Genomic DNA, 27,496 nt, shown 5'->3' with positions numbered 1-27,496 from the left:
CATAGAAGGCCACCAGGTTGGTCTGACAGGACCTACCTCTAATGAACCCATGTTTGTTGCCCCTAAGCATACACTCCCCTGTTTGCCCCTCGCAGATGTGCACTTGGATAATTTTCTCAAGGCGCTTACCCAGGACCAAGGTAAGACTAACAGGCCTATAATTTCCTGGGTCCTCCTTCCTCCCTTTTTGGAATGAACTCTTATGGAATAAACAGACTCAAATGAAAATAGCCTATCCTCAATCCAAACAACTAAAAGAAACAAATTTTAGAACTGCTATCTGAAGTGAGTATGGGTAAAAAGAAATTGTAATTTTCCAGTACCAACATCTGCCCAGAAATAGCACATGGGGGGTGGGGATCTATTTTCCATTCCTTCTATTTATAAACTCCTTAAATGATTTGCAAAATAATTTACATTGCCAGTGTGATCACTGATTATGTCACCATCTGCAGGAGTCACTTGGCTTACATAACAGATATATGGTCAATACACTGCAGCTGTACTTTAAATTACATGTTTATATTTTAATTGTCAAGCAAATAATTTAATCATTGTTTGTTTCTAAAATACTCCTAAAATAAAAAGCAAATATTCCAAATGCATTACATCCTAGAGAACATTATATAATAGTGAGATAGATTAAGGCAGTGAGGAAAGGACTTTCCTGAGAGCGAAATACCCCTATGTGAAGAGGGCTGGCACAAGGCTCAACGGCAGCTTTTATGCCCACTTGAAATTTGTAAAATCCACTCATGAAAAGTAAATGTTGTCTAGGACACCAAGGTTGAATTCCTGGCCCTACTGACCTCAGTGGAGCTGGGATTTCACAGCAAATCTTTTTCAAACCTATCTTTCAGTTCAGGCACAAGATACCAGCACTTACTATCACTTACTACCTTATCACTGACCTCAGAGTAGCTGTTCTTAAACAACAAAACTTTACAAACCAACTCAAAATTTAACTCAAAATTGTGGAACAAAAAATCATCCACAGACTGGTTTGCCTTAAGTATGGTCTCAACTGAAACTCTGGATTCTTATTCAGGGTAATTATAATGAGGATGGAAATAGGCCTTTCTCTGTGGCTCTAGGGGACAGGACTAGTAGCAATAGCCTCATACAGCAGCAGATGAAATTTAGGTTGGAGATTAGGAAGAAAGTTCTGATTATAAGGCTGGTCAAGCATTGCAACAGGCTACACAGAGAAGCTGTGGAATCTCCATCCCTGGACATTTTCTAGAGAAGGTTAAAAGATGGTTGACTTGGATGATTTAGTTAGGGAAGACCCTGACTTGAGCAGGGGGCTGGACTAGATAACCCCATAAGGTCCCTTTCAGTAGGGCTGTGTGAAACAGCACCATTTCATTTTGACTTCCATTTTGCTGGGACAGTGTTTCATTTTCAGTTTCATTTTATTTCGAAGCAGTGTTCTGTTTCATTTTGTTGAAACTGTTTTGCTGTTTCGACATTTTGCCCATAGGCTATAATGGAGAAGCACAAAACTGCTATAACTTTGTCATTTTTTGGCAGATTTGGATGAAAACATCAGGGATGATAGCCCCTTCTGAGGGCATGAATCTTCCCAAGTTTCAAGGAGATAGGTGTAGGAGATAGGTGACACAGTAGTGTGCCACAGTGAGGGCTCCTCCTCCCCTACAGCCTCAGACCAGTTCACCACTTTAAATGACAACAGATAATAACTTAATAAGCAGCAGAGTAGCACCAGCAGCATCTCAGGTAGCCAAACAGTCACAGTCAATATGACAGCAATCCTTTTCCCTTTTTCCCCCTCCCTCTCCTTAAGTTCTGCTTGCCTGCAGGCAAGCCCAGCTTCAGCTTTGAAACTCGAAACGTTTCAAAACTTTCAAAATGTTTCAACCACCCTTGGTTCATTTTGAAGCTGTTTCAAAGCCCTTTGTATTGTTTTGATTTTGCTGTTTCGAGCTCAAAATGAGTCGAAACAGCATTGAAACGAAACAGCCAGCAAAATTTCAGACAGCCCTACCTTTCAGCCCTACTTTCCTAATATCCCATTACCTAAACTAGCTTCTATAACTTTTTGTTTATCCCTTTTGATCTCTTCAACCCACTTTTGGCTATCTCAGCAGTGCCCCTTCCTTTCCATTCTATTATCCTATCCTTGTATTTAAATTACTTTATTCCTTTCCTCACTCACTGCAAGTCCATTCATAGTATCTGACAAAGCCAGCTAGCTGTAGCCTATGAAAGCTTATGCCTCTCTGGAAAAGTTAGTTTATAAAGTGCCACGCTGACTTACCTTCTTACTATCTTAAGCGAAGAAGAGGATTTTACCAGCCTTCGTTTTAAGAAACTGTTTGTAGTTTAAAAGTTGTAATACAGCAAGAAGATCCTCTTAGATTTAAGTTTATTGGAAATAAGATGAGGCTCTCTAACACTTTCTAGCCTGTTTGGGACAAGTATCTTGTGTTAAGCAATTCATATGCAAACATTCACAAAGCACAAACATACAGCCCACTGAATGAGGCAGGATTTTCAAAAGACATAAAAGAAAGTGGAGGAAAACAACACCACAATAAAGAGACACTAGGAAAATGAGAGCAGGTCATATTTTGCCACTCTTATAGAGCAGCCCATTTATATTAGCCCCATCTGAATCAAGAGTACACATGGCTTAAGCAATTTAGCAGAAGCAACAGCAACAATTTAACCTCCTCAATTCATGCAGTTCCATTAATCAGTCAAATGCCATAAACAAGACCTAGGACTTTGTGAATAATTTGGTCATGACCTATTCTTGCAGAACCATTATTCTTTGTAAAGATCTTGGACAAGAAAGATTTGACTCAGCATTTCTACCCTCTGTACAGACAGTAAGAATGTTGTCTTGTGATATTAAAAGAATATTTTGGTGAGATGTGTTTAGTAGCAGAGGACACTGGAAACAAACTAAGAACAAACTGTCTCGCCTTGTCTTGGCAAAGCCTACTTAACCCTTATTGTTTCAGTAACAATTACACTGACCTCATAGACTCAGTTTCCATTATTTCACTTTATTATACAGTGTTTCAATGAAGTCTCTTTGTTCTTTAGAATGATGAAAGTTGGAACTTCTACAGTAGCTTTCCAAGGTTCATAATAACACCTTTTTGGGCCCCTTCTCTTAGTGGTTTCTCTGAATGAGGAAACAGATATTGAGGAACAAAAAGCCAAAGAACACATACATTTGACCTCAGTGGTGAAATCTATATGGCTGGAAAATATGTCCATCAGAAAAATTTCCCATTCTGGTTACTTTTTATTATTCTGAATATGCCTAATAGTTAAAGCTGAAACTCTATCCCATTTGGTTGACTCACAACAAATCTTCTTATGCTGCCTTCAGCTTGCCCTAGGAAGCTAATAACTTTTCAGTAAATGGTTACAGCAACTGGGATAGCATGATCCTGTAAATTAGGTTAGAAAAAAGCAGTTCAGGGGTTCAATTTGATTTTTTTAATATAAGGTTTAGGTTTATAATCTATTCTCAAAAAACCCTTTATCTTTCTATCATGTCAAAGAGTTTTTAAAGCACCACCTCATTTTAATCCTATTTCCTTTCATCCTACACATCTATAAAGACAAAAAATAAATGAAAAAATAACCAGCTGGGAAACTAAGGAGAGGTCAGGAGAAACATGACAATAAGACTGAAAAGACATACTGAAATATAGGCGAGATAGAAATGAAACAGAAGAAAACTTAATAGAGAGAGGTACTTAAGACACAGAGCCAATTAAGTGACAAAGATAATGAGCTAATTTGGTGTAGATCTGCTTTTCTAAAACTGTCCATTGTGCCAAATAATAGATTTTGGTCAACCAAACTTGTGCATTATTATATTTTAGAGACTTAGATTATGGGCCCAATCTGACAGAACCCCACTGTGACATACATAGAGTAACAGAGTACCTTTTTTATGGAGCGATTTGTATGACAAACAGTTTTCACAATCAAATTACTCTTTATGCCTTCTTTCTGACACAAATCTAAAAGTCTGTATTTCAGTGCTAGAGACATTTTTTTCCAGTAGATTCACATTACATGAACTAAATACTTAACTGGGTTCAGCAGACTTGAATAAATTCATTCATTTTAATCAATTTCAAGGGGATTAGTCACATGACTAAATGAAATCAGTTAGACCAATAGAAATCAGAAGTCAAGTGCTAATAAACGGATTAAATTTACTCAGAAATAGGAAGCAGCACAAGATTTATGTACTATTTCAAGTCCTATGAACTTGAGTGATATATGGCCTTTGTGCTAGTCCTATAGACAGGAGAAATTTCACCCAAAGAAAGGGTGGTAGAATTGCAAAATGATTAGCTGTTAAGAGAAACTGTGAACACTACAGAGAGAGCAACCATTTGCACAAAATAAACCTGCAAAAAATGACAGAGAACAATAATGTCTTCCTTTCATCACTTTCCCTTCTAGGAATCTTTTTCAATTCTGATAATGTTCATTATCAGATTTGACAACCGTGGGTTAAAATATTAAATTGATTATTAAAATTATGTTATTTCCTGAAGGGTGCCTGACATTGCTGCTTCTCCTCTACATAATATTTATGAACTTTGAGCACCAATACATGTGCAGTGAGGCTGATCCAACTCACTGTAATTACAGAGCATCAGAGCAGACTTGATTACTTAATTACCACACTCCAGCAGATTCCAAAATCATGTGTATCGGCGTCCCCACACTGAAAAATGGCACCAGAGGCACTGCAAAGTTCATTGAACAAGGTTTAGTTAAAGTGCCCCCACTGCCATTTTTCAGTGTGGAGATGCTAATCTACGTGACACTCAAGGCACTTTAATTGGAGTGGTTCTCGGAGCTGCTCTAATTAAAGTGCCACTCCCACCCCCCTCCCAACTCCTGGAGCATGTGTATAAACACCCTTTGAGTCACAGTCCTAAATCTCTGTTATCAACCCCATGTTGTGTTAAATCATAGTGTAAGAAAAGGTGGTGATATAAAGAAAAGAACCTGATATAAAGTTAGAGATGTTGATTTACCACATGGGTGATGCATAGGGAGGGTTTCATAGATTCATAGATTGTTAGGGGCTGGAAGGGACCTGGTAGATCATCGGGTTCAGTCCCCCTACACTAGGCAGGAAAAGACAACTGGAGTCAGGTGACCCCAGCGAGGTGACTGTCCAGTCTCCTTTTGAAGATTTCCGGGGTAGGTGACTGCAACACCACTGGAGGGAGTTTATTCCACAGCCTGGACACCCTGACTGTGAAGGAGTTTTTCCTGGAATTGAGCCTAAAGAGGCCTTCCAAGAGTTTGTATCCATTGCTCCTGGTCTTTCCCAGGGGTGCCCTGGTGAACAGCTGTTCACCGAGTTCTTGATGTACTTCCCTGATGTAGCAGTAAGCCAATATCAAGTCCCCTCTCAACCTTCTCTTCTGTAGGCTGAAGAGGCCCAAGTCCCTCAGCTTCTCCTCATATGGGTTGTCTTGCAAGTCACTGATCATACAGGTGGTTCTTCTCTGGACCCTCTCAAGTTTTTTCATGTCTTTGTTGAAGTGTGGCTCCCAGAACTGGACACAGTACTCCAGCTGCAGTCTCACCAGTGCGGAGTACAGTGGGAGTATCACTTCCTTAGTTTTGCATGAGATGCAACAGTTAATGCATGCCAGCGTGTTGTTTGCTCTGCTGGTCACAGCATTGCACTGCCGGCTCACATTCATGCAATGGTTGATCAATACCCCTAAGTCCCTTTCGGCTGTGGTGTAAGTCAAATTATCACCACCGAGCCTGTAGGTATGTTGGGGATTGTTTGCCCCCAGATAGAGTACCTTACACTTCTGAGTGTTGAACTTCATCTGGTTCCAGTCTGCCCAACTCTCCAGCCTGTCCAGGTCCGCCTGTATCTGCAACCTATCTTCTGGCATGACCATGTTCCCCCATAACTTGGTGTTGACCACAAACTTGGCCAGTAAGTTTTTCACCACCCACATCTAAATCATTGAAAAAGATGTTGAAAACCACCAGTCCAAGCACGGACCCCTGAGGGACACCACTGGCCACTTCTCACCAGGACGGCACAGATCCATTCATAAGAACTCTCTGGGTCCTACCATTCAGTCAATTTTCTACCCACTGAACTGTTCAGCAGTTAAGCCCACAAGAGATTGGTAAGACAAGACCTACCGACAATGAAGCCATGCTGGCTGTCATTCAGAATCTTACTCTCAATGACAGTATCACACACAGATTCTTTAATGAGTTTTTCCAGGATTTTCCCTGGGATGGAGGTTATGTTGATTGACCTATAGTTGCCTGGGTCTTCCCTCTTCCCCTGCTTGAACATGGGCACAATGCTGGCCCTCTTCCAATCCTCAGGGATCCCTCCTGTATGCCACGATTTCTAAAAGAATTTTGCCAGGGGTTCTGCAATGACCTCAGCCAGCTCCATCAGCACTCTTGGGTAAAGTTCATCTGGTCTGGCTGACTTATAAATATCTAACTTTTCTAGTTGGTTTTCCACCAGCTCAGCATTCACAGTGGGAAGGCTATCATTCCCACCATGCCTCCTGTGATCCTTATCTCGCTTGTCTTTCCCCTTGGTCCACTGAAATACTGAAGCAAAGTGGGCATTTAGGAGTTCAGTTTTTTCCTGACTGTACATTATTAGCTGTCCCAAGGTGTTAAGTATGGGCCCCACGATTTCATCTGTTTTCCTTCTGCTCCCTACATACCTAAAAAAAGACTTCTTACTGTCCTTGACTCCCTTGGCTAACTTAAACTCAGTCGCTGGCTTAGCTTTCCTAATAATTTCCCTACAAGTGTGGACCACTGTTGTATAGTCCTCCTTGAGGACTGTCCCTAGCTTCCACTGTGTGTACACCTCCTTTTTCTTTTTCAAGATCGTAATGTCTGTACTGAGCCAGGAGGGCTTGCCAGCCCTTCTGCTACCTTTGCTCTTCATGGGAACGGTTCTCTTTTGTGCTTCAAGGATCATGTCCTTAAGGAATGACCACTCCTTGAGGAATGACCCATTCGCCTTCTGTCCCTGGAACCCACATCGCCTCCCCTACTAATGCCCTGAGCCTATTGAAGTCAGCATTTTTGAAGTCCAGGACTTCAATTCTGCTATTTGGCTTGTTAATCTTGCAGCGGACAATGAACCTAATGAGCTCATAGTCACTGTCGCCTAGGCTACCCTCAATGTTCAAGCCACACACTAGATCATGTCCTTTGGCTAAGACCAAGTCTAGGAGAGCAGTACCTCTGGTTGGCCTTTGCACTTCCTGGGTTAGGATGAGCTCCTCAATTACAATTAAGAAGCTACATGACCAATCCGACCTAGCCAAGTGTTCCTCCCAATCTATGTCCAGGTAATTGAAGTTGCCCATGACAACCAAGTCCCTTGTACACGCAGCCTCTGTCAGTTCTTGAGAGAACTCCAGATCAAGCTTCTCCCCTTGGTTTGGTGGCCTGTAGTAAACACCCACAGTTAGGTCGCTCTCACCTTGCTCCCCATCCCCATGAAGCTTGACTCAGAGGGTTTCAAGCTACTCATCTTTGGAGCCAATGTCAGCCTCCAGAGAGGTGTACTGCTCTCTCACATAGAGAGCTAACCCTCTACATTTTCTTCCTGCTCAGTCCCTTCTGTGCAGGGTGTAGCCCTCTATAGCTATACTCCAATCATGCGAGGAGTCTCACCAGGTCTCTGTGATCCCTACCAGGTCATATTGCCCACTAGAGAGTAGGAGGGCTAGCTCCTCCTGCTTGTTCCCCATGCACCTGGCATTGGTGTACGGGCAGCTGAGGCCCCCGACTGACACCCTCAATTTCCTGAGACACTGTGCAAGAACCATTCTGTTAGCATTTTCAAAAACAGTTATTTTAGTGTCCTCTATGTGGGAGCTATCCTGTGTGCCAGCCCCCAGGCATGCTCCACTTGGAGTTTCCCCGTCCCCCAGCGAAGTAATTTCAAAGCCCTGTCTAGTACATCAGCCATCCTGGCTGAGAACAGGGACTTACCTCCCCATGTGAAGTGGATGCCATCTCATCCCAGGAGTCCTCTGTCCCTGAAGTGCGTTCTGTGGTTAAAGAAACCGAAGCCCTCATAGTAGTGCCACTATTGGAGGTGTCTGTTTACTTCTTCCACACAGCTTTTCCTCTTAGGATTGTGGCCTGAAACAGGGAACGCAAAAGAAAAAACTACTTGAGCCCCTAGTCCCTTGTGCCCAGCCCCCAGAGCCCTGTAGTCACTCAGGGTTACTGTTTTTCTTCTTGGAAGTAAGGCTTTATACTTGCATTCATACACTTGTTACAGTGAAAGACCCTGGATAGAAGCTCCTCTTATTTCTGATTGTTTTGATACCACAGGCAGTCAGCCTGGTTAAACTTTAGAAGTCCAGGAACTAAAAGCACTGACTTCTTTAAAAAGAGTTGGGTTCAATCTAGGAACATTTCCCTGCAATAGTTCAAAAATTCCTTGAAATATTCCTAGTAAACAACTCTGTGTTTAAAAAGATACAGTACTATGCACTAAATTTCACTGGGTATGTCTGTGCCATGTGCCTGCTACTATCAAAGGCAGATACTCCCAAGCACACCCCACCAACTGATTCCCACTTGTGCTAATCTCACCAGGCTTCCCACCCCCAGTAAAAACCTTAGCAAAGGGTTTTTACCAATGCAAAAAGCCAGAAAGCTATTTGTCAGGGTAAACCCTAGCAATCAAGTTTTTTGATCAAGTAGAAGTTACGTTGCCACACTGAGGAAGGTACTGCATGCTGCACAGTGCTATTCACAAGACCCCAAAACTATTCACTCCCAAAGTGACTAAAACTCATTGCAAAACAACAGTGATGGTGCAGAAAACTTTGAATACATGCACAGGGGATATCAAATGGAGTATGACAGAGAATACTCTAATAGGGCTCTAACGCTGCAGGATATCCTTCCAGCCACACACAGAATCAGGAGGCACCATTCTAATACAGCACAGCAATGCATACTTTGGAGGATTCCTCTGCTTCATCACATGAGAGGAGGTACCATCCTCCAGTAGTAGGAGTGCCCACAGAAATACAATCACCAGTCTGGCCTCAGCAAGATCCTGCAAAACACACCTTCACCCATGCAGCATCCCGAATGTGCTGTTGATTAGAACGCTAGCTCCATGGTCTCTAGCCTCCTAATCTGAAATATAATTCAACACAGCAGCCACCCCCCTTCCACACATGGAAGGGGCTCTGAAGAAGGCCTCCTAAGATTGTAATATGAAAATATGTATATGCAACCATGGAAACCAAAACAATTTCTTTTTAATTTTCGCACTTGGCACTGTCAGCAGCCCCTCCCTCTGCATTGAGCAATCTGGAGACTAAAAAAAAAAAAAGGAGGATGCACTCACAGAACTCATGAAAGCTGCTGAGTAATGAGGGAGGGTGTTTTCCAGGGATGAGAAACAAAAGGGCACAGAGGTCAAGAGGGAGAACCTGTAGTTACTAAGGAAATGGCAGAGAAAAGGCTTGGTGAGACCAGGCTGGCTGAAAATGGACTCGTGAAGGGCCTGGCAGAACTTTACTGTGACCCAGAACACCAAAGACATGTGGACAGGCAGGTGAATCAGCAACAAATGGACACAGTGAATAAGCAAATAAGATAGCAACAGAGGAAGTTTCATCAAAGCTGCTGCTCACTTCCTTCCTCTTCTCACTATGGCACCTCATAGTATACACAAGAGCTACCAGGTTCATTAGCCCCATTTCTACAAGTTCTCTAGACCTCCAGTTGGGAGCAGCAGTTCATCAATAAAAGCCCCTTTCACAGCAGCCTGTGGGAACCAAGCTCCTTTGATTCCCTCTAGCCAAAGTGTGGAGATGGTGCTACATTAGCCAAGCTCACAAATTCAAACTACTTCCAATAAAAAAAATGTAGTGATAGCAACCATGAGCCCTTCTGTTGGAAACCCAAAGGTCCAAGGAGCACCCATTATCCTTTAATTTCCCTACTATTAACAGGGTCTTCCCTTTGGGAATTAATTTTTAATTTTGAAGGGTTTTATTAATTTTATTTTCAGCTCTGAGTCACCAGCATTTAAAACTCATAGTCATCAATAAATATTGATAAAGCACATGTAACAAACCCTGAATATAGATAACAACCAAGGCCTATGCACTCAGTCTGGCAAAGCAAAAATTATCAACACAAACTTACAAACCCACAAAAGCACACAAAGCGTGCACAGTGAATTGCACAAAAGGATAATACACAACTCCCCCCCCAGTTAATTGACATTCACCACTGTATTTAGAACAAGTAAAGGCTGGCAGAGCATGTGAAACCAACTGCTTGTAGCAAAATATACTCTACATAGTCCAGCAGGCTATGACTCTGTGCTAGCACTGCCATGAACCAGCAGTCAGATCAAGCAACAAAAAAGTGTTATGCAAATCACATATCCCACACAGCATGCCCTTTCTTTGAAGTAGGTTTATAAAGTGTCCCCGGGGATTTCCATCTCATAGGCTGTTCCAAGAAAGTCTCTGAACATATGCTTCCAAGCCCCTTGACGAGACTCTCTTGCTCTCACAGATTTTGTACAGAACACAACATGGGTTAAAATTTGAGGAAAGTATTGCTGGCTAACTCAAGCCTGCTTACTACCATCTACATTTCAGTTTTCCAACAACACAGCACACTGTCATCCTGCAGCTACTTAGGGTGTACTTAAGTAGTTTATCCCTACAGTCTCACTGTCCAGTAAAAACCCTCAGCTGTACAAGGTAAGCAGGGTCTCCCAGAACAAGAGTAATAGACACCAGTAATGTTCAGAGTACTAGTAGCACCAGCAAATCACTTATTTTTCATTAGAGAGAGCAGGTAAGAGTTTCTGAAAATTCTAGCATCATGACTTTTTCCAAGCCAAACTGTTTTAATGATACTAAACCTACAACAGCAGTCATTTAGGCACTTATTTTTAGAATACAGTTTTTGCCCTCATGCAAACACTCATTGACAGCTTGTGACCGTACTGATTCTTCATAGGACCATATGATGTGGATAACTAATAGAAGTCGAATTGGTTTCTTTGCTATAATTTGGCATTTTCCTCATGTACTTTTTAATTATAATTCAATTCATTTATTTCAGTGGTCACCAGCCAGTGGATCTTGATCCACCAATAAATCTTGGAGTATCTTACGGTAGATCTCGGAGCCCCTTGGAGTCGATCCAAGGCTGGGGTGAGGCGCTGAGTGCCCGTGTGCATGCAGGTGCGCAGCCCAGCCCAGCAGGTCCATGTGTGGGGGAGGGAATGGGCAGGGGCTAGGTCAAGACCCCCACGGTGAGGTACAGTGCTGCAGAGGCAGGAGCAGGGGTAAGTTGAGTGGAGCCCTGGCCAGGTGGGACTTACCTGCTGGGGAGGTGCACCCCCAAATAATTTTTGCTCCCTCTTCCTTGATCTGCTCCTTTCCCTTCCCTCCCCACAGACTTACCTGATGGGTGGAGGGGAAGAGGGGGCATGGCAGCACATGGTAGCTCTTTGTTTGCTTTTAAATGCCAGCGGTGATCTTCTACTTTAAAAAGTTGGGGACCACTCATTTATTTCTTTTGTGTTTCTTTATTTCCATGACTGCAATGTTAGTTATAAAATATGTTAACAATTCTTGTTGGAAAATTGGCACATTTAATTACTATTTGATTGTGTAAATTCAAATGAGCAAAAGCTGCTCAGTGCATCTGAAAATCAGGGTGCTGATGGATACCATGAACATCTCCATACAGGTCTCCATATTTTAATCAAAGCAATGCGAGGATATAAGTCTGCCTTTGTAGAGCTGACTTGTATTGCAGAATTTTTACTGTTAATATACAGCAGGTAGGCTGAGTTTTTTGTAGTGGAGGGATGAACACAACAAAGGTATCCTTAAAATAACTTCTGGTTGTAAAAATTTAAGAAAAGGAAGTTACACATCAAAAGAAATATATACCAATAAAGCTAGTACTGTAAAGTCTCAGAGGGGGGCCTAAAGCACAAAAAAGTGGGCTGCCTAAGAAGTGGAAGATGTCAAGATACAGCTTCTCATTGGAAAAATGTCCCTTGCTAGGAAGGTCTCTAAAAGCCCCTCTACATGTTGCATTTATACCATAATTAGCATGTTACTCACAGCATAAATGGCAAAGATGCTGAATTTGCATTCCAGTTTAAGGCACCATTAAATGACAAGCCAGCAATAAATATGTTCAACATATAATACAGAACATTTTAATGGCTGGTTTGTATGGCACCTTAAACTGACCATGTGACATGTCTGGGGCTGCAGACAGGGGTGGAGAGAAGGGGTCTAGTGGTGCAGTCGCACCCCCATTTTAATTCCTAGTCTACCTAAAGTTTAAAACAAAGTGCCTGGGAGGGGCAGTGGCATTTCTATTAAGTCACTGCTGAGAGTCTTCAGGGCTAATTATCACCTCCTCCACAGGTGTTAGCAACTCACTCTCCTTTTTAATAGTCTTGGTGTTCTGGTATGCAAACTATCCTTTCTTCTGCAATAATGCTTTCTGTTAGATATACTGGTAATGTCTGTCTTCTATTTCATAGCCCTACAGATTGTTTTTAGGTCTAGCTAAGAACCTAAAGCCAGGTCTAATAATAGGAACTCTGATATAGACAGACTGGCAATGAAGTATTGGAAGCACTATCAAGACACTCAAGAAGGCTAGGTTTTGTTTTATGCATGTGGATGAGACATATTTAACTATGACTATAGGACTAATGATACAATATATTTGACTATTTTGGCCTACTTTGTTGTGTTTTTTTAACTTTATATATAATTTAGAAAATCAGTGCATATTCCAATAGTTACATTTGTTTTTGTTTTGATCTTAAACGGAATAACATAATGCTAGGCCCCCTAGCATACTAGTAAAGCCTCTAGCTTTTTTTTAACTGGAGAAAATGTGCTATGTTACATGTGATGATGTGCCACTCCATCTGTACCTCCCTTTTCAAAATCCTAGATCTACTCATGGCTGCAACTACCTAGTTTTCCACTTGCTGGTGCAGGAGGAACCTGGGAACATGATCCTGGAATCCCCCTGTACTGGAAAATAGGGTGTGATTGGGATCTGATCCCTAAGCCCAAAATCATGTCTCCTGCCGTTTACACTTCCCATCATATGTGCTGGGGCCTGATACAGCAAGGAACCTCAGGATAAAACCTTACAGGAGTTGACTCTCTTGCTACTTGGTGGACGTGTCTACACGTGGAATTTATTTGATGCAATAAACTCTCATGTGGTTCACGCCAAAGTTTATTGCTCCTGGGTACAATGTTTACACATGCGCCCAGGACTGCAGCATGTTGAGCTGGGGCAGCACAGCGCTGGCTGGCAGGGTGTCAGGGAACCAGACTCTCAGCTCAGAGCTGCTCTGCCCCAGCCCAACATGCTGTGGAGGGGCTGGTTGGGCATGAGGGTGCTACAGTACAGGGCTAGCTGGTAGGCAGCCCTGCATTGTAACACCTTGGTGCCCCCGCCAGCCCAAGTCACTGTTTACATGTGCATTGCTTGTGTTGGGAAGTACTATCCTACAGCAGAGATAATTAGCTTACTCTGACCTAATAGTACCACTTGTATAGATGGTGACATTTTACAGCAGAGATAATTAGGCTACTTCTCAGTAAGCGTCTTGTGTACGTGCATCTGGTGTGATTTTAAAAACTAATTCACTGAGGTTGAAACCAGAAAAAACACTAACAGATGTGAACAGTACCATGGAGCTTAATATGATTACTCACATGCATTAGTGTCTGCAGGGCTGGGGTCTAATATTGTCTAATAGTTGTAACATGAGTTCTGAAAGTGAATCTGCTCAGTTGTTTTCCCTAAACTGCTCATCTGCTCTGTCTGAGTATCTTACACAATACCTGACCCTTCCAGTTACTGTAACAGCAATTTTAGCTTTCAAAAGGCTTTCCCTTCCTCTTAAGTACTGAACTTTGTTCTGCAATTTAGTTCATTTATAAATATTTAATTTGCAGTTCCCTCTTTAAAAATTACTTCTGAGTAGAAAGTAGCATAAATTTATTATGAAGCTAATTTATTTCTCTGTACCTCATTAATACTCAAAAGTTCTATTGCTTCTATTAAGCATGTTGCTACACAAACTTCTGGGGGTCCAATTCAAACTGTCCCATAGGTGTATGCAGGAAGCACAGCATAGATTTAAGAGGTGTCTCTACTTTTACACCTCCCCCAGAAACCTGAGGATTTATAATTTACTGGAGTTGGATAAAAGGGATTATGGTCTGGGACCTAGGGCTAGGAGATGGGATCTGTGTATTTGGTGTTCAAGTTCCCAGTTTCCTATACACATCCACAGACACATCATGCTCCTGCCAAAAAAAAATCTGTGAAGGTAGCTCTGAAGAGTAACCCACGCCCACACACACAGACATACGCACTTCCAGGCTAAGGGCACACATTTTTTGTCTGTTTCTTTTTAGTGTACACATAGGTGGAACTATTGTGAGGATCATAGTTCTAAAAGGAGCTCTCTCAATAAAGGAAGTGGTATAAATTCAGATATGCGGTGACAGTCATGGAAAAAAAACAAACATACCTACTGGAAACAGCAGCACATGACTTTGACCCGGCTCTGGAGCATCTGTATAGATTGGGTGCCTTAGTGGGACTTTTTGGTACTTTTAGCTAACGCTGATTCAATCTATTATATAAAAGCGCCAAAACCCCCTGCTAAAGTGTCCAATCTCTTCAGATGTTGGGAAAGCCAAGTGAAACTACAGCGCTGCCACTTCTGAGCATGTGTTGGGCACGGCACAAGAGCACAGCAAGTTTGAAGTGCCATTTTTCTCCCCACCTCTGAAAGCAGCCATATTCCAAAATGGCAGGCTGTGAAATGAAAATCTGTGATTTATAAAACATGAGATTATGGAAAAGTGTTTGAAAAATCACAGATTAAAGATAAAAATGCAAACAAAAAATATGAAAGCCAGAGAAGGACAGGAAGATTGCACCCCCCAAAAAAGCAGTCTCGAAGACACAAGATGTATACCTACATTTCATACTCTATTGCATCAGTGAAAGAAGTGATGAGACTTCCAAACAAAAAGATACACAATTCAGAAGGAGTGACAAAGATAAGGGCATCTATAACAGATTTAACTATCTCGGTACTTTTCTGGCTTTATCCATGATAATGCTTGAGCACTTATTTGAAGAATCTTCCTCAGTACAACCCCTCTATAATGTACTAATTTTCATAACAGGAAATATAGGGAAAACACCAATCAGGCACAAACTCAGGTGGACTTAGTATGTTGTATCTGAATTAAAGTCAGCATAAAATCACAGAAAGAAAGGCATGCTTACTGGGCATGGAACTTAATCTGCTGCTTTAAGAAGTATCTTATGATTTGACTGTCTTGGGTAACTATTCTCTAACCTCTTCCTTTTTAATAGGAAAAGAGAGAGAGAAATTACTAACTGGGCAACTCCAGGCACATCTAGTTATGATGCCTGGGTTTTTTTATATCATCATGAGGCAGGTCTCCTTTACACCAGTAAGTGGCTAATAAACATGCAAGAAACTAATGTAACATTAAACTTACCAAGTACAGATACGGAATGGGTAGAGACTAGCTCACTATACTTTCTATAAGCTGATCTAGTCATATACATGGAAAAGAGTAAAATATTACACCAGAGGGATTTAACAAAAGAATTATAACCATTGAAGTGTGTGATTCTTTGCTGTTGCCCAAATAACTAGAGTAAATGATCAGTCCAAAAGAGCTTAAGAACTATTCAAGATATGGCTTAGTAATCCTTGCCTATTTCTTCTTTCTGGGAACTATAATCAAACATATTTAAATGCCTGGTTTTCTCAGTTCATCTTAAGAATTTTTAAATTATTTCATATCCTGTCAATTTCATACTGTTAAAAACCTCATTTTTAATTCTCAGAAAGTGTATTATGAATAAGAATAAATGCCAACACACTGACCTCATAAGCACTGCTTTTTTGCAAGTCAGCAAACTACCACCATCTATGTTAAGTGCATTAAATTATGGAAGCAAAAATACCTTACAAAACTTAATACTTAGAACAACAGCAGATGAAAATAGAGTCTAATCTCCAGAGAACAATAATACAATGAAAAATTAATGGCAAACAGTAGTACAATAATTGAAGATCTCAGAAGGAAAGTCTGTGAACTAGGAAAGTGAACTAACTGAACTAAAGGCAAGCATTTTTGTGCTACCTATTACTGGACCAGGTGTACAGTTGAGAGAACTGTTAGACAAGTTTTTAGGCATCAGGTGCCCTTCCCATGGCAACAACACTCCAACCCGAATTAAAATAGTAACACACTTGCAGAATATCCAGAAATGGATAAGATCAGGAATCCCAAATCCTTTGTTTCAAATCATAGAATCATAGAAAATAGGGTTGGAAGGGACCTCAGGAGGTCATCTAGTCCAACCCCCTGCTCAAAACAGGACCATCCCCAAGTAGATCAGAAATAGTTCAGAAAATACTTGATTGGGCTGAGGCACTGAAATAGCATACTGATCAGATCCAAAAATATCCCCTGACATGAACAGAAGTCACATACAGTCATAATAGGATTATTTAGATATACTGTGACATAAAAGAAAACAAATTAGGCAAATGCAATGTTAAAAGAATGAATCTGAAAACTTAAGTGTTAAATCAGAAAAAAAAGTTGCTAGTCAAATCTCCCTCAGTGACTCATTTGAAATGTCACAATGAACTATTTTCTTAAGAATGAAATGTGGGATATAAATTTATAAATATCTCAATTTTCTTTAGACACAACAACCACTACTGTGAAAGAGTCATGTGTGTATATTAACCTTCTCCATCCCCGACCCCCAGCCTGTCTCACCCACTGAATCCTCAATTTGCACCTTCACTGACTGCCTGTCTTGTATGCAGACCAAACCAGCCTCTGGCTTCTTTACTTTTCATTCCATCCAGGAAGAGCACACACCAACTGCAGATGCTGCCTCAGCCTGACAAAGGGTATGTATACCCGAAAGCTTGCAAAGCAGAATTTTTCCAATTATTTGAGTTATTCTAATAAAAGATATCAGATTCACCCAAGGAACCTTGTCTGCCTATGTCCTTAGACCAACACGGCTACAACCTACACCCCTGTATTAACAGTCCCTGCATTTTTCCATGTGCACTACTAAAAATATCCACTATTTGCTACCTGGAGAGATTTCAGCCATTTAATTGAGCTTCTCCCTCAACAGCAGAAGATTTTAGGTGCTTTTTTCGATTGTAGATAATTTTAGGATTTAGGTGCTAGGAGTAGCATCAGAGAAGTGGAACTATATACTTCTTCCTCTTGTCTCCTACTGCAAAGCAGGGTGCTCAGCACTTGTATCAAGATCCTACTGTGATAACATATATACTTTTTCAAGATCATTATAATGCATGCAACCTTTGAAATTCTCTTAGTAGGAACTTCTCCAGAAATTTTTGCCTACAACTTCTCTCTGTGGAATGTTTTCTATATGTAGCTATAATACCATGCCCTTGAACATTATTGAGATCCTGCAATTATATGATACTTAGGCTTAATGGCCACTTTATGAAAGGAACATGTATTATGAAACAGATACTGAGGATATTTCCTGAAGAGATGTATTTAATAAACAGATGATCTGCTTAGCAAAATGAAACCATCAAATCTGTGAGGTAGTGAAAGCAAATGACCACAATTGATTTAGCCCTTTTCAGTCTGCTTGTAAAGAGGTGCTAATAGTAACACTCACAGGCAATTTTTAGAAATGAAATCACATGACAACACAGAATACAATATAACCCACATGATGTTGCAGATTTCTGACGCAATTCAATTGTTGTAATCATTTTTACTGACTCCGCTATATTTAGAACAAGATGAAACACTGAATAAATGACTAATCTCTTAAGGAAAGGCCATTACACAGCAGATGCAACAAAATGTGAAGTGTTCGGTAAAAGATCAATCTATTCTTCTAGTCCAACGACTCTCAACTTCAGTGATGCAGCATAGGGCTGTGCAAAACGGCACCATTCCTTTTTTACTTCCATTTCACCATTTCGACAGGACAGTGTTTTGTTTCAAGTTTCATTTCATTTTGAAAGCAGTGTTCCATTTTGTTTTGTCAAAACTGTTTCATTGTTTCAATGCTGTTTTGATGTTTTGCCCATAGGCTATAATGGGGAAGCATGAAACTGCCTAGAACTTTGTCATTTCTTGCCTGATTCAGATAAAACTTGCAGGGATGGTAGCCTGTTCAGAGGCCATGAAGGAGATAAGTGCAGGGGTTTCTGGGAAACTGCACCTCAAAGTCTTGAAGCAAAACTCATGTCACTTGTACATGTGAAGGCACAAGCAGGTAAAAACTACAGGGGTAGTAGCCCCTGCTGAGGCCACAAAGCCTGCCAAGTTTCAAGGAGATAGGTGTAGAGGTTTCTGGGAAACTGCACCCCAAGCTGCTGACAAGCAAAACTTGTGACATGGGTGACTGTGTGTGTGTTAAGATGCAGCAGGGTGAAAACTGCAGGATGCTAGCCACTGCTGAAGCCAAGAAGCCTGCCAGCTTTCAAGGATATAGGGGCAGGGGGTTCTGGGAAACTGCACCTCGGGCTGCTGACAGGCAAAACTTGTGACATGTATGACTGTGTGTGTGTTAGAGCACAGGGGGGGTGAAAACTGCAAGCATGCTAAGCCCTGCTGCAGCCATGAAACCTGCCAACTTTCAAGGAGATAGGTGCAGGGAGTCCTGGGAAACTGCACCTCAGGCTGCTGATAAGCAAAACTCGTGACATGGGTGACTGTGTCTGTGTTAAGGCACACCCTCACTGGTACTGGGACATCTACACGACACAGTAGTGTGCCCCAATGAGGTCACCTCCTCCCCTACAGCCTCAGTCTGGTCCACAACTTTAAATGACAACAGTTATAACTTAGTGAGCAGCAGCACAGTAACACTAGCAACATCTCAAGCAGCCAAACTGTGACAGACCCCTTCTTTCCTCTCCTGCTTCTTTTCTAGCATGTGTGTTAAGGCGTGCCCTCACTGTGTGGACTGTGCATGTGTGTATGTTGTGCGGGCGGGGCCCCGATCCCACCCTCCTCGCCATGTGCAGTGACGATTCCGATTCCCTGTGCGTCGCCATGGGCGAACCGGTGGTGAACCGGGGTCGTACTGGACCCATCTTCTGTGCACACGGGCTGTAGCCAGCAGCCCGGGCACGCAGGGCTGGAGAGAACCGTGGAGCTGTTTAGCGCACACGAGTTAAAATGAGTTACAGAGGCGTAATGGTTGATTGAAAAGATTATTTACTTACACTGAAGATGGTATGGTGTAGGCTGGACAGGTTTCCAGGCACAGCTCCCACTTGGATCCTCACTAGAGGAACACGACAAATCGATTGCTCCCACGGAGTTTGCTAGGCTCCGCCGGTCCACTTAAGTTGGGTTCAAAAAGTTTCCCCGGAGTTATTCAGGCTCCGCGGGTCCGATAATTTTTCCCCAGAGTTTGCTAGGCTCCACGGGTCTGGTTACAGGAAAGGGATACGTCTAGGATTGCGCTCGGCGACAGGGAGAGGCTAGAAGCGCTGTTCGTTCTTCCCTCCGGAGTAGTTAAAGCTCCGTGGGTTTGGTTATTAAGCCTCTACTGTCTGCTTAGGAGAGGTGCGTCGGGTCCGCGAGGGTCCACAGCGCTTGGAGATCTTCACACAGTACGAAGTCTCTCTCTCTCCCTCCGACTTGGGCGGAAGCTACCCAAGCCTTATGTACGGCTAGCAAGCCAATCGCTAGCCACCACGTGTGCCTACATTAGGAATGGGCCAATAATGTGGCGTGAATCCTAATACAAATGGTGGGAACTTCTTTACAACGTGTATCACTACGATGCAAAAGAGATGCACCCTGCAAAGAAGCTACAATTTGGCGGGAAATCCCTCGTTGCACCAGAGTTCTCTCTTGCAACAGAGAACTCTACCGTGCAAAGAAAGCGACAAATTGGCGGGAAATAATTTAGCAGTGCCGAAGCGCACGCACTAACAAAAATCACAACTTTGGGTTGTGACATATGTGTGTGTATATGTGTGTATGTGTGTGTTAAGGTGTACCCTCACTGGTGCTGGGGCCTCTACACGACACGGTAGTGTGCCCCAATGAGGTCTCCTACTCCCCTACAGACTCAGTCCGGTACACCACTTTAAATAGCAAGAGGTAAGCACTGCAGTGCACTGCAGCACAATAGTACCAGCAGCATCTCAGGCAGACAAACTGTCGCAGACCAGAGATGTTTTTTGCTCTCCTGCAGGAGCTTCTTCTCCAGCAGCTGCCAGAGAACTCTCCCTGCCAGCCCCATCCCTGGGGCTTGTATGTGCCCAATGCCCAGGGCCTTGCATCCTTCCAGTCAGCTGACTGGGGACAGGTGCTAGGGCTAAGGACATGGCACTGGCAGACAAGGTCCTTTGGGTCAATCTGGTATCTTAGTAGACCAACTGAATAGTTAGAGAAAGCTGGGACAGCGAGGGGTTGTGTTTTGATTTTATGGAGAGGGGTTTTCCTTGATTGTGAGATGGGCCTATGCAGCTTATGGTTAATGAAATGAGAATTTTTATAAAAGAATTGAATGGAAGAAATAGAGATGTTGTTTTGGATATATAAATGATGTGTGACTTGTGCCTGGGTTGCCAGCTTTCAGGTTGAAAAACCCTTTGTCAGGCTGAGGAAGCACCTGCACTTGGTGTGTGAGTGTGTGCTGTTCCTGGATGGAAGGAATAGTAAAAAAGTCAGAGGATGGCATACAATGCAGGCAAGAAAGCCAGTCAGTGGAAATGGAAATGGAGGCATCAGGAGGTGAGGGACAGGCTGGGGTGTGGGGGGAATGGGGATGTAGCAGCGCAGGTAAAAGTGGAGAGGTACCTGGGGAGCCAGATGTCTGGCAGGTTGTAGTGTGTCAGAATTCTACTCTCTATATTGAGTCCGTAAGTTTCTGTACCTACTACGTAGGAGGCTGATGAAGTGTACTTCATAGGCCCAGCTCTGAAAAGTGGTTTGTAAATGAGGGCATGTCTCACTTCAGGTGGAAGGGGGCAAATGGCAGAAGGCCATAGCCTCTGCTCCTAGCTCTGCTGAGCCCGCATCCTGCCCTCCACCCCCTGCGTGCCAGCTAGCAAACAGCAGCAGGGCAGAGCTCCCACTCCCAATGCTGATGCGGGTGCAGTAGCGCTGGGGTGGGGGCTATGCCCTACTACTGGCCAGAGTGAGCCGCACCTGCATGACAACCCCCACCCCCACCTTGTGCTGGCTGGGCAAGCAGCAGCAGAGCATAGCCCCCGCTCCAAGTGCTACTGAGCCCACATCTCATACCCTGCTTTGCCAGCTGGCAAGCAGCAACAGTACCCGCTCTTCCAATGCCAGCTGGCAAGCAGCGGCAGGGCAGAGTCCTTGCTCCCAGTGCTGATGCAGGTGCAGCAGTGCTGGGAGCAGGGGCTATACCCTGTTGCCGCTTGGAGTGAGCCGTGCCTGTATTGCACCCTGCCCCCTGCCGAGCTGCCTGGGCCAGACAGGAAATGGGGCTGGGCAGGGCAGCCATGGGGGCTTCTCCTGTGGCTCCTCCCATGGGGGCAGAAGCAGGCACAGCCAGAGGAGCCGTGGGAGAAGCCACCATAGCTGTCCTGTCCAGCCCCAGCCTCCTGGCACTTTAAAAAAAAAAAAGCCCTGCACTCACCAGCTGTGGCAGTGATGATCAGGGCCTCTAAGGGCACATGGCAGAACCTCCTTACACAGCGTGGGGCAGTGGGGGGCAGCAGGGATCACTCCCCCCACCTGGCACCTGTGCAGCAGCTGCCCCATGGCTCAGCAAGTTGCTGCGTGCTGTCTGGGAGCTGGGGCAACTCCACGTGTCAGCCAGAGTCCAGCACCATTCAGCCCCAGTGGCCCCAGCTCCCAGACAGCGTGCAGTGCCCTGCCAAGCTAACTTGCACCCGTGCCATAGGGCAGCTGCCAGATGGGTGCCAGGTGGGGGGGGACAATCCCTGCTGCCTCCCACTGCTCCGTGCTGCATGGGGGGGCTCTGCCATAAGCTGTCAGAAGCCCTGATCTCCCATGCTGCAGTTGCTGAGTGCAGGGCTTTTTTTTTTTTTTTTTTAAGTGCCAGAAGGCTGGGGCCAGACAGGGGATGGGGCCGGGCAGGGCAGCCATGGGGGCTTCTCCCACAGCTGCCCCCACCAAGGGAGAGGCAGGCACAGCTGGAGGAGTTGTGGGAGAACCTGTAGCTGCCAGGGTGTGCCTGCCTTTCCCCACTGATCCAAATCTCTGAATCAGCTCTGAATCAGCACCGAATCTCTGATTCTGATTCGGCTGAATTGAATGTGGACAGTGATTTGAATCACCAAATTGAATCACTGTCCTCCAAATCAGCCAAATCCAAATTGAATACTTCCCTTTTCGATCAGGCCTAATGCTAATATGTCAGCCATCTTGGATTCTAATATGACTGCCATGGTGGAAATGTTAAGATTGATCTCCTTGGCTCATCCAATGTTGGCTTTGTCATTGGAATTAATTTACTAGCCCTTGTAGGGACTGAAATATTGACCAAAATGTGAATTAAAGTCAGTCATCTTGGATTCCAATGTAGCAGCTATACGCACTACTTGCCAGATTGGCAACATGACAGTTCTGACACAGGCGGACCACTTCAACCTGAAACACACTGCTGCCACTTGTGGCAATGAGTTGCTTACAACAACAAAAATTACATAGATTTTAGTGGTCAGTTTATACCCTACTATACTCCCCCCGCCCTCCCCCCACCTGTCTGGGCAAGTGGCAGCAGGGCAGAGCCCCAGCTCCCAGTGCTGCCGTGCCTGCATCCCACACCCTCCCTCCCCAAGTAACGTGCCCCCCCCCTCCGCCCGCCCTGGCTGGGCAGCTTGTCCCAGCCCAGCCCTAATCCCTTCCTCTCCCATGCGTATTCCCTCCCCTAACCACAACAGATTTACCAGCTGAAGGCAGCTGTGTCAGCTATCTGTTTAGTCTATAGCCAAATCTCCAAAGTGACCTAATCTTTTCCAAAGCTTTTCTGAATTGATTTAGATGCTTTGAATTGATTCAGAGCTTTTTTAATTGGTCTCCCGATTCAATTCAGATTCGGAGATTCAGTCCCCAAACTGCGCCAATTCTCCTCCGATCGAATTGGCTACTGAAGCTTCACACAGCCCTAATTAGCATGCATATATCAACTCAATGTAATTAAAAAACCTAGTAAACAATAATACTAAAAGCTCACAAATTCTATCACTAAAAATTTCATAGCAGACCTACAATACTGAAAACATTACAACACAAGTTAATCTACTTCTTCAAGTTACAGTGAATAAGACAATACAATATTGTTTTTATTTTAGAATGCAGATAAATCAGATATTAATAATCTATTACTCAATGGCAATGAAATATGCAGATGTATATTTGGCTTGAGGCAATAGGAAAATGCTATAGTCTAATCCAATGGTAATATACCGATAATACAACAGTATATATAACATTAATACAACAGGTAATTGCATTTTTTCAGATCTCTTTATCACTTGGATCCATTTCTGATTCCCAGTAATTATTATATGGATTGCAACATACTGTCCCATAGCACTTGCATTTGGTAGTGCATATCACATTAACCTCCTTGCATGAGCATGCTGGTTGGTCCCTGGCATTCTGTCTTGCACTTGCAATCTGTTATCCAAAGGTATTCTGCTGGTAGTGGTTCAAGCGTGTTTATGATAGGAACATAACCATAATTTTCAGCTTGCCAACCAGACTGATCAGGTGATGGCAATGATGGATTAGGTTCAAATGAACTTTGCCAAACAAGACTTTGATAATTAGCTTAAACGTACATAGTATACAAGGGAGTTGTATGTAGGTGGAAGTTTATCCAGAGCTTTTCCTTGATGGAATAATTTCACCTTAATATCCAGAAGGGTCATCAAAAATGATGGCTGATACAGCAATACAACAACTTTTCTACCTAACTGTACAAATCTTTATCAACATGAGGCCTACTTCCTAGACCTGCCAATAGATGTGGATGTTGAATGAACACTTCCCAAGCAGTTTTCTTAGCATAACCACTGAACTGGCTGATGGTGTCAGAACCAATGACACTGTGGAATTGCTCAGGCAATTTTGATACAATATCATGAACTGGAATTAATCTTACTGGGTTGCTTCTCTTCATCTAAACCCTAGACACAAGATTATGCTACAGAAGAAGAACCAGTGCATCTGAATCATTGCAGAAGAATACTAGAGAGGAGTATCCCTGACCAATTGCTTGTTTGCCATGTAAGAGCATTCTTCTGCCTACCTCTTCTTGCCACAAATGCAGTTACAAAACATCACATGAGCTGGAGTGTTCTGCTTTTCCATCAGTGAAACCACCAACAAATAGCACTCATTCACTTCAGAAGCATCGGCACGATTCCTTAAGAAGCCCCTCACTTAGAAAATTAACTAGGTTTTTTTTTCCTGATAAGGATATGAAATTACTCCACAATGCTGGTAATGGAAGAGATCTGCTGCTATTGCTTCTGAGAATCACCCTAGTAGTTTGATTCCTTAATATTCTTCTGCCTGTCTATATTAATGGTGATATGTATTGATCAAAGACTATGTTGACTCAATCACATATGTTGGAATAGTTGCAAACACTTGTTGCACAAATGAATCAGCCAAATCTCCAAATGTTCATGCAGTTTTGGTTTTCCTATTCTGTGTATGGGAACCATGCCATTAATAATAACAGCTGATTTTTCAAAAGTAGCATCTGGCAGAACAGTTACTGCTTTATCTCCAGTCAAGATCCATGATAAGGCTTCTTTGTGGGCCACATTGAGCAATTTGCTGGGTTTAAAAAGTGATGGAGGGTATCCAGACATTCTGTGCTGTAGCAGAATGTGCACATTGAACCTTCTACGTGCTGTAACTTCTGCAAATAGCTGGATCTCCTTTTCATTCTGCATCTATGTTGTTCTGCTGCATTGTCCCATAGTTGACTTTACATCCTTACAGTTTTAAATTTTGATTTAAGTATGTTTACTTAGAAGCTCTCGGGGGCATCTGCAGCATGATGTTTCTGGATAATGGTGTTCACAATTTGTCTTTGTCACATGCATTCAGGATGTCTAAGTAAGTCTGAAGTTCTTGCTCCATTTGTTACAGTTTGGTTAGAGGACATTCACCACTTTCATCTTCTACTAAATCACAATATCTTTCAAGTAGTTTTCAGACTATACCCATTTTTCTGTGCAAAACTGGCATCTGCTTTATCAATCACTTGATGCCACGCTCTTGCTTCAGGAGAAAGATGAATATCTTCTTGTGCATCTCCACAAGTGAATGGGAACAAGAGACTTGTTGCTTCCATTGTTCTTCCCACCTGCATTCAGGATGGTAACATGCCTCAGCAGCTATTAGGTCTTCAACATCAATTTGGCAATGCAACACTTCATTCTTCTGCCAGTTTGTGTATTGTATTGGCTGATTAAAACGACAACAGACTCAGTCTGTTCTTATTAGAACGTTTCTGGCAGAATATGCACATCCTCTAGTGAACTGCTGGAATAAATTATCTGTTTCCTGTCCTCGTTCTTCACTTGATGTTTTTGGTAGAGTTTCCCTTTCATCTTCTACCTTGAGTGACTTTCTTAAGTCTCTCACTATGTCCTTGGATGGTAAAAGAACTGCAGCAAGACCAGTGCCAACGGAGGCTTTTGGAATGTTGCAGCACAGGTTCAGTACAATGTGATAGTCTGTCAAGAATGTTGTCATAACAAGTGTCAAATTTAGTAATTCTCCTATGTTGAGTGAGTGCCTCATTTAGATGATGCATCTTGTAGATTCTGAGTCCTATCTCCCACATTTTGCTGGCCTCAGTGATGCTCTCGGCTCCATTGTAATTTTTGCTTGAGGGCAAGTCTCATGTCAACAGTCTCCATTGGAGACTTTCATGCGAAGGTCATTTGAAACAGAACAGAGTTGATGTAGCAATTTTGTAAACTTTTTGGATATGTGATAATGAACAAAACTGTAAATTCATGGCAGCTATCTTGGAATTTAATATGGGTACCACAACAGAAATGTTACAATTGATCTCCTTGGTTTATACAATGTTAGTTTCATCACTGGAATTAATTTTCTAACCCTAGTGGGGGCTGAAATATTGACTAAAATGTAAATTAACGGTAGCCATCTCAGATTCTAATATAGCATCTACACACACTACTTGCCAGATTGGCAATATGACTTTTCTGACATGGGTAGACCACCTCTACCTGAAACATACTGCTGCTACTTGAGGCAATGTGTTCCCCTTGGGTTGACACCTTTACCCTTCTTTTTTACCCTACTAATAAGGGCTGTGGTTCCTGAGTATTTCCCTGAAGCTCAGAGTTAGCTTCCTAAACCCCAGAGAGTGGCAGAATTTTAGGCACATCCATTTTCTCAGTATTTCCTATTGGCTACCTTAAGTAGCTTGTTTACTCCAAAGGTATCCAACTTTTCCAGTGAGGTATACTTGGATGTTAAGATTTCTACTAGGTGCCTGATAGCCTGAAAATTAGACACTATAAAGATTAGTGTGGTTTCACCTAGATTCTTCTTGAGCCACTGGATGTGACCCAGTGTCAAATAGAGAATGGAGTCAAAGTTGAGGTGTCATTGTATAGGATTTGAATAGGATAGTTTAGATAGGGATGATCCTTCCTCAGTCAATGAGTTGGATTAGATGACCTCTGCAGGTCCCTCTATGATTCTATAGTTGTCAGAACAGTGATTAAAGGTGATACCTTTAACAGCAGCATTTTGGATAGGCTGTTGGCTATGGAATTGAAAAATGAGTTTGGGGGAGATTACTGCGATCAAGGAGAGAGATTCCTGAATTTCTCAGTGAGGATAAGGGAGGCAAGGGATGTAGTTGTCATGGGTGATCTAAATGACCCGAACATCTGCTGGGAGGAGCAGTCAGCCAGGTTGGACTGTTCCAGGAGGTTCCTGGCCGAGATACAGGACCTCCACTTAACCCAGGAGGTGCACAGTCCCACCAGAGGAAATGCCCTGTTGGACCTGGTCCTGGTCACAGGTGATGATCTGGTAAGGGGGCCCCAGGTCCTTGACCACCTGAGTGACAGCGAACATCATTTGCTGGCATTCATCATCCAGCGCAGGGTGTCAAGGGCCTGCAGCAAGGTGGTAGCCCTAGACTTCAAGAGGGCCAACTTCAACGAGTTGAGGAGATTGGTGGGAGAGGCGCTGGGGTTCTCAAGGGCAGGGGAACTTAGTGCCCAAGATGAGTGGTTGTTCCTTAAGGACACGATACTCAGGGCCCAAGGGGTGACGATCCCAACAAGAAGCAAGCGGGGCAAGAGTGC

Source organism: Alligator mississippiensis, chromosome 3 (assembly GCF_030867095.1).
Source record: "Alligator mississippiensis isolate rAllMis1 chromosome 3, rAllMis1, whole genome shotgun sequence".
Taxonomy (NCBI): domain Eukaryota; kingdom Metazoa; phylum Chordata; order Crocodylia; family Alligatoridae; genus Alligator; species Alligator mississippiensis.
The sequence above is the reverse complement of the archived record's forward strand: the minus strand, read 5'-3'. Positions refer to the sequence as shown.